Below are 13,112 nucleotides of genomic sequence, written 5' to 3' on the forward strand. Positions count from 1 at the left end.
GATGGGTGGTGGTGGCGGGTAGGTGGTGGTGGGGGGTGGGTGGGTGACGGTGGCGGGTGGTAGCGAGCGGGTGAGTGGGTGACGATGGCGAGTGGGTGGTGGTGGTGGTGGCGGGTAGTGGGCGGTGGTGGCAGGTGGGTGGCGGATGGCAGGTGGTGGCGGATGGGTGGTGATGGTAGGTGGGTGGGTGACGGTGGCGGGTGGTAGCGAGTGGGTGGTGGTGGCAGGTGGGTGGCGGATGGCGGGTGGTGGTGGGTAAGTAACAGGTGGTGGTGGTGGTGGTGGTGGGTGGGTGGGTGACGGTAGCGGGTGGTAGGTGGTAGTGAGTGGGTGGTGGTGGTGGTGGTGGTGGTGGTGGCAAGTGGGTGGCGGGTGGGTGGTGGTGGTGGGTGATGGGTGGTGGGTGGTGGGTGGTGGTAGCAGGTGGGTGGTAGGTGGATGGTGGTGGTTGGTGGCAGGTGGTGGATGGTGGTGGTAGGTGGGTGGTGAGTGGTGGTGGCAAGTAGGTGGCGAGTGGTGGTGGCGGGCGGTGGATGGTAGTGGCATGTGGCGGGTGGATGACAGGTGGGTGGTGGTGGTGGTGGTGGCGAGTGGGTGGCAAGTGGGTGGTGGCTGGTGGCTGGTGGTGGCGGGTGGTAGTGGTAGGTGGGTGGTGAGTGGTGGTGGCAGGTGGTGGTGGGGAGTGGGTGGTGGTGGCGGAAGACGGTGGTGGAAAATGATGGCGGATGGTGGCTAGTGTTAGGTGGTAAAAAAAAAAAAAACTCAAAACTTAAAACGGAAACACATTTTTTGTGTTTTTATTTTTTGGCCAAATTTATAAACTGAGACCACTAATTTATAAATCAAAATTTTACCAAACAAGTTTTTATTTGAATTTTTAAAATTTTTGTAAATATAAACAGAAAACTGAAAACGTAAGTGTTACCAAACGACACCTAAATATTAATTGCCAATTTTTTTTTCATTTTATTTTATTTTTTAGCTACTAAAATTTTAGTCGTCTAAAATCTAATTGTTTTTTTTTTTTGCTACTAAATGTGTAGTCACTAAAAAAAAATTTTTGTTTTGTTTTTTTTTTAAAGCTACTAAAGTTTGTCACCTAAAGCTTTTTTTTTTTTTTTTGGGCCACTAAATATTTAGTTGCCATAAAGTTATTTATTTTTTTATTTATTTTTGGATACTAACTATTTAGTCGCTAAAATTATTTACTTTCTTTTTAGCTATCAATTGTTTAGTTGCCAAAAACATCATTTTGGGTGTGTGTGTGTGTGTTTTTTTTTTTAAATTAATTTGTCCACAACTTATATATATATTCCATACAACCTGTATCATATATATAAACAAAACAATATATATGTCTATATATAATCAACCATTCCACAATCTGCATCTATTTTACTTCCAACCATCCAAAAAGAAATAACTTTTAATAACAAATTCCATACAAACCAAGTATATTCCAACCTAAATTAATAATTCTATACAAAATAGAGAATCATACGAAAAGTGTAAATTGTTGTCCGTACACAAAAATGGAATATTCACAAATCCACGCCAAAGCCATCTTGCACCCATCAGTACCAAAAATGCATAAAAAACTTGATAGTTTGAGGCAAAAACATCAGAGCTTACTGTTCATCTTCTTTAGTACTTTTCCATTATACTTTTACACATGGTTGAAGTGTTGACTGAAAAGATGACATTTTGTATGCATTTTTTTTAAAAAAAATACCATATGCGTGGAAACAAGTAGTAGCACTTATTGGTATACAAAATATCAGTACATTCAGTCCAACAGTCTAAAGCAGCATAAAGTTTCAAATGCATGTGAATAACAGTAATCACTAATAACATTTAAGATTAAGAGCAATGATAAAATATGTTTGAAGGCTCAGAAAGTAGTTGTTGTAATTAATAGTACATATGGCAAACAAGAAAGAAACCAACGTTTATTTACACCCAAATAGCCTAAACAATAACCAATGTTTTCTCATTTACTCATGTCCCTTTAGTTGTAACTGCTAAGCATTCCCCCCATTAGCAAGTACCTCGTTCAAGGTTTCCTAGACATTGGCAACCAAAGTAACAAATTCACTTTGTATGGCCATCATCTATTATAAACAAATCTTCTCAAGTTTGAAACTGCTTGTCACATCCATAGAGTGGTTCAGGGACTGTTTTGCATTTTCGGCTACCGAGCGCCATTTTTTGACTAAGTTTAAGGCGTTTTGGACTCTAACTTCCAACCTAGGTGTGTTAATTACATGCCGTCTTTCCCCACATGTCCTTTTTATCATAAGGAAGCTTTCCATGACATCCATAGAGTGGTTCGAAGGTTTTTTTGCATTTTTGCCCCCCGAATGTCCTTTTTCGACTAAGTTTAAGGTAGGCTTGTAAGTGGATCGAATTCGGATCGGATCTGTCAAAATCCAAATCCGATCTGATTAAGACAAACCCGAATCCGTTTAGTCCATATCCGATTATAGATATCCGAATCTGAATCCGATGATTTCGGATATCCGATCCGATAATCCGATTCGATCCATTTATTTATTTATTAAGCTATAATTTTATATAATTTGATTTTTTATTTTATTTTTTTTCATTTTGTGTTTTTTTTTATTCAAATTGAGAATAATCGGATCGGATTATCGGATCGGATCGAATCAGATTTTTGCACATTCAATCCGTTTAATAAACGGATTAAACGGATTCGGATTATCGGATTGGATTTTTTATAAATGGATTCGGATTAGAGGATCGAATTCGGGTGGGATTCGGATTAAATCTGATCCATTGACAGCCCTAGTTTAAGGTGTTTTCGATTCTAACTCCCAATCTACATGTGATAATTACATATCATCTATCCCCCATATATCATATTTTTCACGAGGAAGCTACTTGTGACATCCATATAGTGGTTCAGAGGCTGTTTTGTATTTTCGCCCTCCGAACACTTCTTTTCAACTAAGTTTAAGGTATTTTCAACTCTAACTCCCAACTTAGGTTTGCTAATTACATGCCGTTTGTCCTTACAGGTCCTATTTGTCACAAGAAAGCTACTCGTGACATTTATAGAGTGGTTCGGAGGTTGTTTTTCTTTTTTGCCTCCCGAACATCATTTTTCGACTAAGTTTAATGGGTTTTTGACTCTAAACCTATGTGTGATAATTACATTTGTCTATCCCCACATGTCCTTTTTGTCATGAGGAAGTTGCCTTTTATATCCATACAGTGGTTCGGGGATTGTTTTGTATTTTCGCCCCTCGAACGCCATTTTTCGATTAAGTTTAAGGCGTTTTCGACTCTAACTCCCAAGCTACGTGTGCTAATTGCATGCTGTCTATCCCCACATATCTCATTTGCCACAAGAAAGCTGCCCTTGACATCCATAGAGTGATTCGGGGCTTGTTTTGCTTTTTTGCCTCCCGTATGTCCTTTTTCGAATAAGTTTAAAGCATTTTCGACTTTAACTCCTAACCTACGTGTGCTGATTTTGTTGTATCATTCCTTGCTTGTTGAGCTATTTTATTTTGTTTATAAATGTAATGAGACAATGTTGTAAAGCATGGAAATAGTTCAAAAGGGAAGGAATGTTGTTAATGTTATATCATTACCATTTGTCTCTTTCTCTCTCTGTTTTTGTGTGTGTGTGTGTGTGTTGTCGATCTTGTGTTGGGAATGCCCAGATGGCTGGGAATAGGGGGTTTCCTTTGTCAAGGCATTACAGACATTGCAAAACGAATCGCAGAGCTTGATATATATATATATTATTAAGTGGGATGGAGTAACATTGGTAGTGGCGATGTAAGAAAAGGTTTTGAATAGCTTAATATACATTGTTGGGTGGGATGGAGTAATGTTGGCGGTGGTGATGATAATGATGTACAGGGTTGCAAATAAATCAAACCGAGTTGAGCTTTACATGTATCAAGCTTGATTATCTAGTTCGAGTTCAGCTTGATAACTAATCGAAATCGAGCTTAGCTTGACTCATTAAATATTAAGGTAAATTACAAACACACCCCTCAAGTTTGCTAAAATACAAATTATCCCTATGGTTCCAAAAATTACATCCCACTCTTGGAAAAATTTAATTTCATAACAAATATCTTTGCATAGAAGAATCATTAGAAATTTTAATTTTTTAATTAATTCTGTTAAATTAAAAATTATGACAAGGGAATATTTGTAATTTTTCAAATCAAAAGAGGCAATTTGTACTTTAAACAAACTTCAAAGCTGTATTTTTAATTTATTCTTAATATTAATCAAGCTCGAGCTCAACTCCAAATTGATAATATATATATATATATATATATATATATATATATATATATGTATGTATTTTGATATTGTTTATATTATTTAAATATCTAAATAATAATGAAGAATTTTTTTTAAGGTCTTTGTTATTAAGATTTTATAAGATAAATGACATACAATATTTTTTTCATAGTAGTTACGGTCCCTTAATATTTCCAAAGAGAAAATTTGACTCAAAGAAATTTTGGCTAGACTTAGAGAAATGTCGGCCCAACACAGAGATTTCTCTTATTTTAGAGAGAAATTTCGAAATTTCTGTGATATGATCAGAGAGAAATTTCATCAAAAGATCTTAGTTAATAAAAAAAAATATATTAGACCTCACCTACTATACAAAGTTGGAGAGAGATGTTTCATTACACCATCTTGTCGGAGAAGCTGTCTTTAGGAAAAGAATATTGTAGTGCAACTCAAAATGTTTACGAATTTTCTATTTCAACCATAGAGTAAGATACAAAATGAAATATAATGAAACTAGAATTAAGCAAGCTGATAAAGAATACACAATGAGTTTTATTTTGATTTATATTAGAATTGGGAAACCTTATAAAAAGGTGTATACAAAAATATGGAAAGGATCGGGAAATAGTTTCATTTTCTTTTGGTCATGTTCCAATTTGCTATCTTTTGCTCTGATTTCATCATCCTCTGCTGCTCAACCATGTTAACTTCATCATCCCCAACAAGAAAGTCTTCTCGTGGTACACCTATCTTGTGGCGCTAAACTGCTTCATCCACTGGACACACAACCCATCATCAACAACTCTCGAAATTGCTTACCGGCACAGCCATGTCACTTTCTCAACGTGCATGTCAATAGCTACATAATGTGCAGGTAGAAGGTCTAATACTGGCACAATGACTTTCACATTTATTGCTATCATAAATCCAGGTGACTGTAAAATTAAATTCACCATTAGAGCAATGCAAGAAAATTTTTGCAACCATAGTAACAAGAAGAAGTTAATCACAAATATTTGGGAATATCTTTTCTTTTCTATTATGTGATCTATTTGGTTATTAAAAAATGCAGCCAATTTTAATAAGTTTGTCTGGAATTGGGATGAGCTGGCTGACATGGTAAAGATGGGAGGGTCAGGGTGGGTAAAGTACTGAAGTCTAAATGTGAATTTTTTTCTCCTGAATGATTTATCGTTAATATTGAGGCCGTGAGGAGTTGAAAATTAATGGGAAAAAAAAAAAAAAAACCTGTTATGGTGTGGATTGGATGTTATGTTGCTGTCTTGGTTATCTGCAGCAGAATTAATATGGATGCTTGGGAGAGTTGTGAAGGGACAGGAAGTGTATTTGAATGGATGGTATGTATGTAATGTTAAGACTTAAAAAATGCATTAATGATTGAACCAAAATAGGGTTGGTTTCCTTTGCTATAGGGTGACGTTGAAGTTTTTCCGGTGTTTTGTTTTTGATGTTCTCAAAGTGTTTTTATGGAGTTTTCCTCGTGGGAGCCATGATGGGACTTCAGTTTTTTTAGTATATATTTTCAACAGAAAGAAAAAACAAAAATCAAATAAGTGGTAAACTTTTTCAACTTTAATGATTAAAGTTATAAATTTTTCTTTAAATTTGTAAATATTATGTAAAAATATGACTGATTTGTATTTTTTTATTTTTATTTGTCAAGGAGATTGTTTTGATCAAACATATTAAAGCTACTAAAAATCATTAAATTTGTACTTTAAATAACTAGCATGTATGCATGAAGCAATTATTAGGGTCATGACAACAACAGCAAATAGACTCTCAGAGACCAAAATAAAGTAAAATAATGAAATACAATGACATAGTTTCCGAAAAGATAAAATTACTTGCTATATCTAATATGGTTATCAAATTCGATCCCTGAGAGGCCAAAGCTTGTCCAGCCGATAGGACATGATGCCCAGAAAGATAATTGTAGCCAAATACCGGTCCGTCTTGCCATACATGGTTGAAACTATGGTTGCAAAGATATTGATATTGGTATGCATCGATGGCCCGAGAACCCACCATGCCACCACGTCCCTAAAGTGACTGCCGGTTAGTAATTTCGAGAGTTGTTCATGACAGGTTGTGAGTGCAGTGGAGGAAGGAGTTTAGCGTCATGAGATTGGTGGAAGATGAAGTTGGAACATGGTTGAGCAACCGAGGATGTTAAAAATCAGATCAAAAGACAGTAAAAGAAGAAGAAGAAGAAGAAGAAGAAGAAGAAGAAGAAGAAGAAGAAGAAGAAGAAGAAGAAGAAGAAGAAGAAGAAGAGGAATTGGTGAAGAGTTTAGGAGAGAGGATCTACTATTTATATATGATGATGGTGAGGGTTATACAATCCTAATGGATTTCACAATCCTAATTGTAATGTCACACGTTTTTATATGGTTTCCCCTCCTTATAATTACTGTTACAGAAGACTTGTATAGAAATTAGGAACCCTAATTATCCAATTAATGAGGTTTCCATCAAAATAAAATAAATTAATTAAAATGATCGCTCATTATAGTGGATTGCCGCATAAACTAGATGGTAAACTGACCGGATTTATATAGGATTTTGGCAAAATTTTGATCCGATTAAAACACAACCCGAATCTGATTTGAATCAGCCTACCCCACATATGGTTATAAATCATCCGAATTTGGTAATTTTGGATATCCGATTTGATTTATTTACATTTATACACTACCAAACATTTTTTTGTTTATCCATGGAAAAAATAAAATCCATCACCAAAAAATAAACTTGAAAAATCATAAGTATTTCTTGGACTCAACCCAATTTTTCATTGGAAAAATACGTATATGTACCTCCAAAAATTAAAATTAAAAGACATATATTATACAAAGAATTCCAATCTTGTAAGAAACCAAAAAAGAAAATCATGTAGCTAAAAACTTGGAGAGCTAATATTCTAATAATCCTACAAAATAGACCTGCATCTTTTAAATCAAATGCATGCAAGAAAATATATATGTATGTTGTTTTACCTTTTTTTTTTTATTTTTTTTATTTCGCTGTCACTTTTTATTATCAGTTTCTATTTAATCAAACAAGCCCTAATGCGAAGTTTAAGTCTTGAATTTGTGAACAAATTTATTATGACAAAAAAAGAGAACGAAAAGATAATTTTTCCATTGGTAATCAGGTCATGTTATTAATCGGATTTTGGATCGGATGTCGCTTTAATGGATTCAGAGTTTTTGGGTTGGATTGCGGTTGGATTCAGAAAAATCCGATGGGTTGATAGGCCTAGGAAGGAAGTGTTTGAATACTAATCAGTGTGTTTACTTTGAGTTTTTTGAATTAAATTTTTGAAAATTGATTTTTTTTGATTTTCGTACTTTTTTGTTTTTAGTGAATACTTTTAAAATTTTAAACATTTTTTTTATTTTTTTAGATGCACCTTACTTAGATGTATCTAAAAAGTAAAAAAATTGTAAAAAAATATTTTTAAAAATTAATAAATACATAAAAATATAAAAAATGTACTGAATTCTCGTATTTTTTTTAATTTTATATTTTTGGTATTTAGTGAATTTTAAAAGGTTTCTTTCAATTTTTTTTCCTACTTTTTAGGTATATTTATGTTAGGTATGTCTAAAAATTAAAAAAATTCCTCAAAATATTAAAAAAATTCAGTAAAAACAAAAAAATACGAAAAATAAGAAAATAAAATTTTCTAAAAAGTGTTTTTGAAAAATGATAACCAAGCATAGTGAATGTATTTTTAGACCAACCAAATGTATTCTTAGAGACTGCTGTTTGGGCTCAAGCAGTTGCTTATTCAGTCAAGCAAGGCTGTCAAGTGTCTTGTAATCTGAAAACTCGATTAAAACTCGGAAAAATGCTTCGGACCCCCACTGGACCTCCAGTGGGGGTCGATCCCCAGTGAGGTGGCCCGCCGTGATTGGACAAAAAAAAAATTATTTTATTTTATTTTATTTTATTTTTTTGAGTTTCAGCCAGTGGAGGCTCGCCACCTCACTGGGGGTGCGACCCCCACTGGTGGTCTGCAGCATAATTGTAAAACTCGAGTAAATTGATTGCTTATTTACTCCCATAGATTCCGTTTACAATTAAAGGAAATGTGTTGATGTGACATTAAATTTTATTTCAAATTTCATTTTACTCTCAAATTATACCTTAATAATCAATTAACCCTCTAAATATAAAAAAAAATTAAAATTAAATATTTAATAAATAAATTTTTATCTCAATAATGAAAAATTAAATTCTAAATAATATGCTAGGCAAAAAAAATTAAAAAAAATAAATATAAAATATCATTTAGAATTGTCTCTTTTAAGTCTCAAATTTCCCTGAGTCAATCTTGGAGAAATTAATTGAGCTGAAAATTTCTTGGCTATTCAAACGTTCCAAATTAATTTTAATAGATTTGATCGACTAATAGTGATTTCAAATTTGAATGGGTGAAATTTTAGACCACACTTATTATGAGAGTAACATCTTCTTTTGAAATTTGAATATTTACATTGAATGATAAAAATAAGTACGTCAAAATTTGCCTACAAATTGAGATTACCTATTCGGTCGTATCATCGATTGAGTGACAATTTAATGTAAAATTTAGCAATTACTGTCTAAAGGAAATTCAATAGGACTAATACACATTTTTTTTAGAGAAAATTTCATTTTTACTCCTATACTTTGCCTCGATTTTCAATACTTTGCCTCGATTTTCAATTACACTCGTAGACTTCGAATAATTTCAATTTTATTCCCAAAGTTTTTGAAATTGTATCATTTTTAACCCTACCATCACATTTGAAAAGGATAATATTAAAAAAATTACATTTTGACCCCAAATTTCAAAAGAAAGACGCAAACTCACCAATTTCTACCCAAACTCACCCTCTTTCCTCACCACCACTTCAAGCCATTCGATCTCCTTTATTATAACTCAGTTTTGCCTCATTTTTACGTCATTGAATTCACCTCACAGCCTAATCGTCGTATCACCTCTCATACGTCTTGTTCTTTCTCTTATTGCATGCCGTCGGAGCTTTGAAAGTTGATAAAAAAAAAGGGACTTTTCTTCCCGTTTCTAACTTTTATTTGAGCCATCTTTCGGACTTCATATCGTTCTCAATTCTTGATAGTTGTACTTCATTTTTTTTTTCCATTCTCTCACCATTCTCTTCACCTCACTTCCTACTTCGTCCAACACTACCTCACTTTGTCACTTCTTTGTGTAATGGGTGGTTTCTGTTTGTCGAAAGTTGGAGATGGATATTTCACTACACCATTTTGTCGAACAAAGAAGGACTTATATGTAGGTTCTACTAAGTGGACTTATTATCTAATAGATCTTATGATAATTAATGATATTTTTCATCATAAACTATTAGAAAATGTCACTAATTGTAAATTTTTAGTGATAGTATGAATTTTTTTTTACAAAAAATGTCACACCCCGCTTTTTATTACTCGGATTCCATTACCAAATCATTATTATAGATTCAATTTCAAAAATAACATGCGGAAACTTTTTACATTTACAAGAACACATGAATAAAGATTCTCTCATCCGAATATAATATGAATGTAATAAGAGTTATAATTAAATAAATTACCCGCAAGTTTATGTCTTTTAAAGTAAGAGAAAGGGTTTAACCCTTTTACATCAATGGCATTCCGCCCACAAAGGCTCCATGGCAAATAGATAAAGAAGATCCTTGACCTTGAAACACTTCTCGGCGTTCACCTGAAAAAGGATTAGCAATGTGGGATAAAGAAAAAATCCAGTAGGAATCTCAACATGATCCTAAACAATAACAACATACAGATAGCTATGATCATGAATGTTTTATATCATATCATATATATAATGTGATGGTTTATATTGAACATATATTCATACAGGTATTTTTCTTTAAAATCATTCAATTTACCCAACAAAACAAACAATTCGCTTTTCTTTAAAAGTTCCCATTTATGAATAACGCATCATAACTGTTTTTTTTTTTTTAAATACTTTCACAAAACCCGATTACTTCTCATTATTTATGCCCAATACGAAACATACGTTCACTTCTAATACATTCATCACATCCCTTGGCCTTAAGTCCATGGTCAAGAAACACTTTGAACAACTCGCCAAATTACATACCTATATGTCCTAACACGAATACGAAATCAATACATGTACAATGATTACTACACTATCACATAAAACAATCCAGCCTCACCCAACCATAACCATTCACCTACTCATGATAGATAAGGATACACTGAGACAAAATGAGAAACAGAATAATGCTCTACCTGCCTTCAGCATTGTAAGCCAATGATACACTTTTCTATAACGAAATGCTAATTTACCAGACACAAGCTTGAAGGTAATGGTACCTCTGCCACTTTACCAAACGCCGGTTGGAAGGTAATAGTACATCTGCCAAGTTCTATAGGCGCTAGTTGGAAGGCGCTAGTTGGAAGGTACTAGTACTTCTCATTCTAAGCACGACCAATTCTCCAAGCGTTAGCTGGAAGGTATTGGTACCTCTCATTCTCAGCACGTGAATATTTCTTACCATCTCAACATACTAGAATGCGTAATAACACAAGTGTACTACATACACAACATTATTCAATACAACAATGCCTTCCTCCACGGATTACCAAGGACAAAATCTCTAAGAATATGTATTAAATACACGTAAAACAACAATCTTTCTCAAAAGACCAAGGTGAAAAGATGGCTCTAGGTGACTATATCTAAAGATCTAAGTGAAAAAGTTGAGTTTAGAGAGAGAGAAAGAAGACTCATGGTGTAGAGATGGAAAAGAGAAAGAGAGAGGAAAGAAAATAATGAGAAAAGTGTGTTTGGAGCCTATTTATAGTAGAAGAATAATAGCCCCAAAGTAAATGAAAAGAATAAGTCAAAACCCCCAAAAAGTAAGGCCTAAACCGCACCAAAAAATCTGAAATTTACTCATAGGGGTCAACCTTTAGGACAGTGGTGTTGGCCCTTACGAAAAAATGCTGAGACACTAATATGTCCAACAGACAAGGGTCGACCCTTGGAACCAAAGGTATCGACGCTTTAAACCAGCAGAGACATTAAGAGCAAAGTAGAAAGGTGGTGTCGACCCTCTGGAAGACTAGTGTCGACACTAGAACAAATTTTCCAATTTCCCAAATAACTTTTCAACGAAAACAAATGTGAACGAACAATCCCAACAAGTCCAAATCGAATTATATTCCTCCAAAACCAAGATAAATGTAAACGTTACGTAACAACACCCATCACCCTTATAGTGATGTCACAACCAACATAAACGTAACATTTCTATAATATAATTAATAGAAATTACAACTGTCTTATCAACATAACAGGGCATAAGAAAAATCCACAATCTTCCAATTCTATTCTATCATAACCATCATCACAAATTATCAGCTACATGAGACAAAATGTACACGTAAAACGAAGATTTCACAATACATTATCCCAACCAGAGGATTTTTCACAAATTCAAGACAAATTTCACACAAGCTTCACAACCACTTACACAAGACTTAATGCTTGCCAAACCACTCTAATACACCCATAACCTTACAACCTCGCACACAAGCCCAAGCTATTCCTAAGGTGACTACTTGTTAACCAAATCCTGATATCAACCAATTGACTAATTAACTCGATTTAACTTTATACTCGGTACCAAACACCGACGTGCTACCCAACACCACTTACTCCAAGATGGAGTTCCACACACAAGTCCTCATATTCTGAGACACCAATATGTGCAGCAGACAAGGGTCGACCCTTGGAACTAGAGGTGTCGACCTTTTAAACAAGCAGAGACACTAAGAGCAAGGCAGAAAGGTGGTGTCGACCCCTAGGAAGACTAATGTTGACACCAAAACAAAATTTCCAAGTTCCCAAAGAACTTTTCAATGAAAACAAGCATGAACGAACTATCCTAACAAGTCCAAATCGAATTGTATTCCTCCAAAACCAAGATACAACAATTCCAATGACTCCCAAAATGAAAATAAAGGAATTAAATACACTCTCCAATAGTATAAAGGGCACAAGTGCTACAAAAAATGTCCCTAATTATAAGTTTTAGTGACAGTTTAAAAAATAGTCACAAAAAAGTCACTAATTTTCAACTTTCAGTAGCGGTTTTGAAAAATTTGTTACAAAAAAGACATTAATTGTAAGTTTTAGCGACAATTTCTAAAAATATTGGCAAAGAAAGTTACGATTTTTAGCGACATATGTAAAAAATCGTCATAAAAAATTATTTCTAGCGACGATTGTACTAGGATATTTTCAATAAAACTTAATGAGAATTAAATCCAATTATTAGGCTTATTGGTAGTTTACCGACAAACTATCTTTAAGAAAAGAATATTGTAGTGCGACTCAAAATGTTTACAATTTTCTATTTCAACCATAAAGGAATTTCATTTTTATCCTTATACTTTGCCTCGATTTTCAATTACACTCCTAGATTTCGAATAATTTCAATTTTACCCTCAAAGTTTTTGAAATCGTATCATTTTTATCCCTACCATCACATTGGAAAAGGAAGACGTTAAAAAATTACATTTTGACCCCAAGTTTCAAAAGAAAGATGCAAACTCACCCACTTCTATCCAAACTCACTCTCCTTCCTCACCACCACTTCAAGCCATTCTATCTCCTTTGTTATGACTTAGTTTCGCCTCATTTTTATGTCTTTGAATTCACCTCATGGCCTAATTGTTGTATCACCTCTCACATGTCACGTTCTTCCTCTTATTGCATGCCGTCAGAGCTT

The sequence above is a fragment of the Camellia sinensis genome, chromosome 9 (assembly GCF_055761805.1).
Source record: "Camellia sinensis isolate YWXY chromosome 9, ASM5576180v1, whole genome shotgun sequence".
Taxonomy (NCBI): domain Eukaryota; kingdom Viridiplantae; phylum Streptophyta; class Magnoliopsida; order Ericales; family Theaceae; genus Camellia; species Camellia sinensis.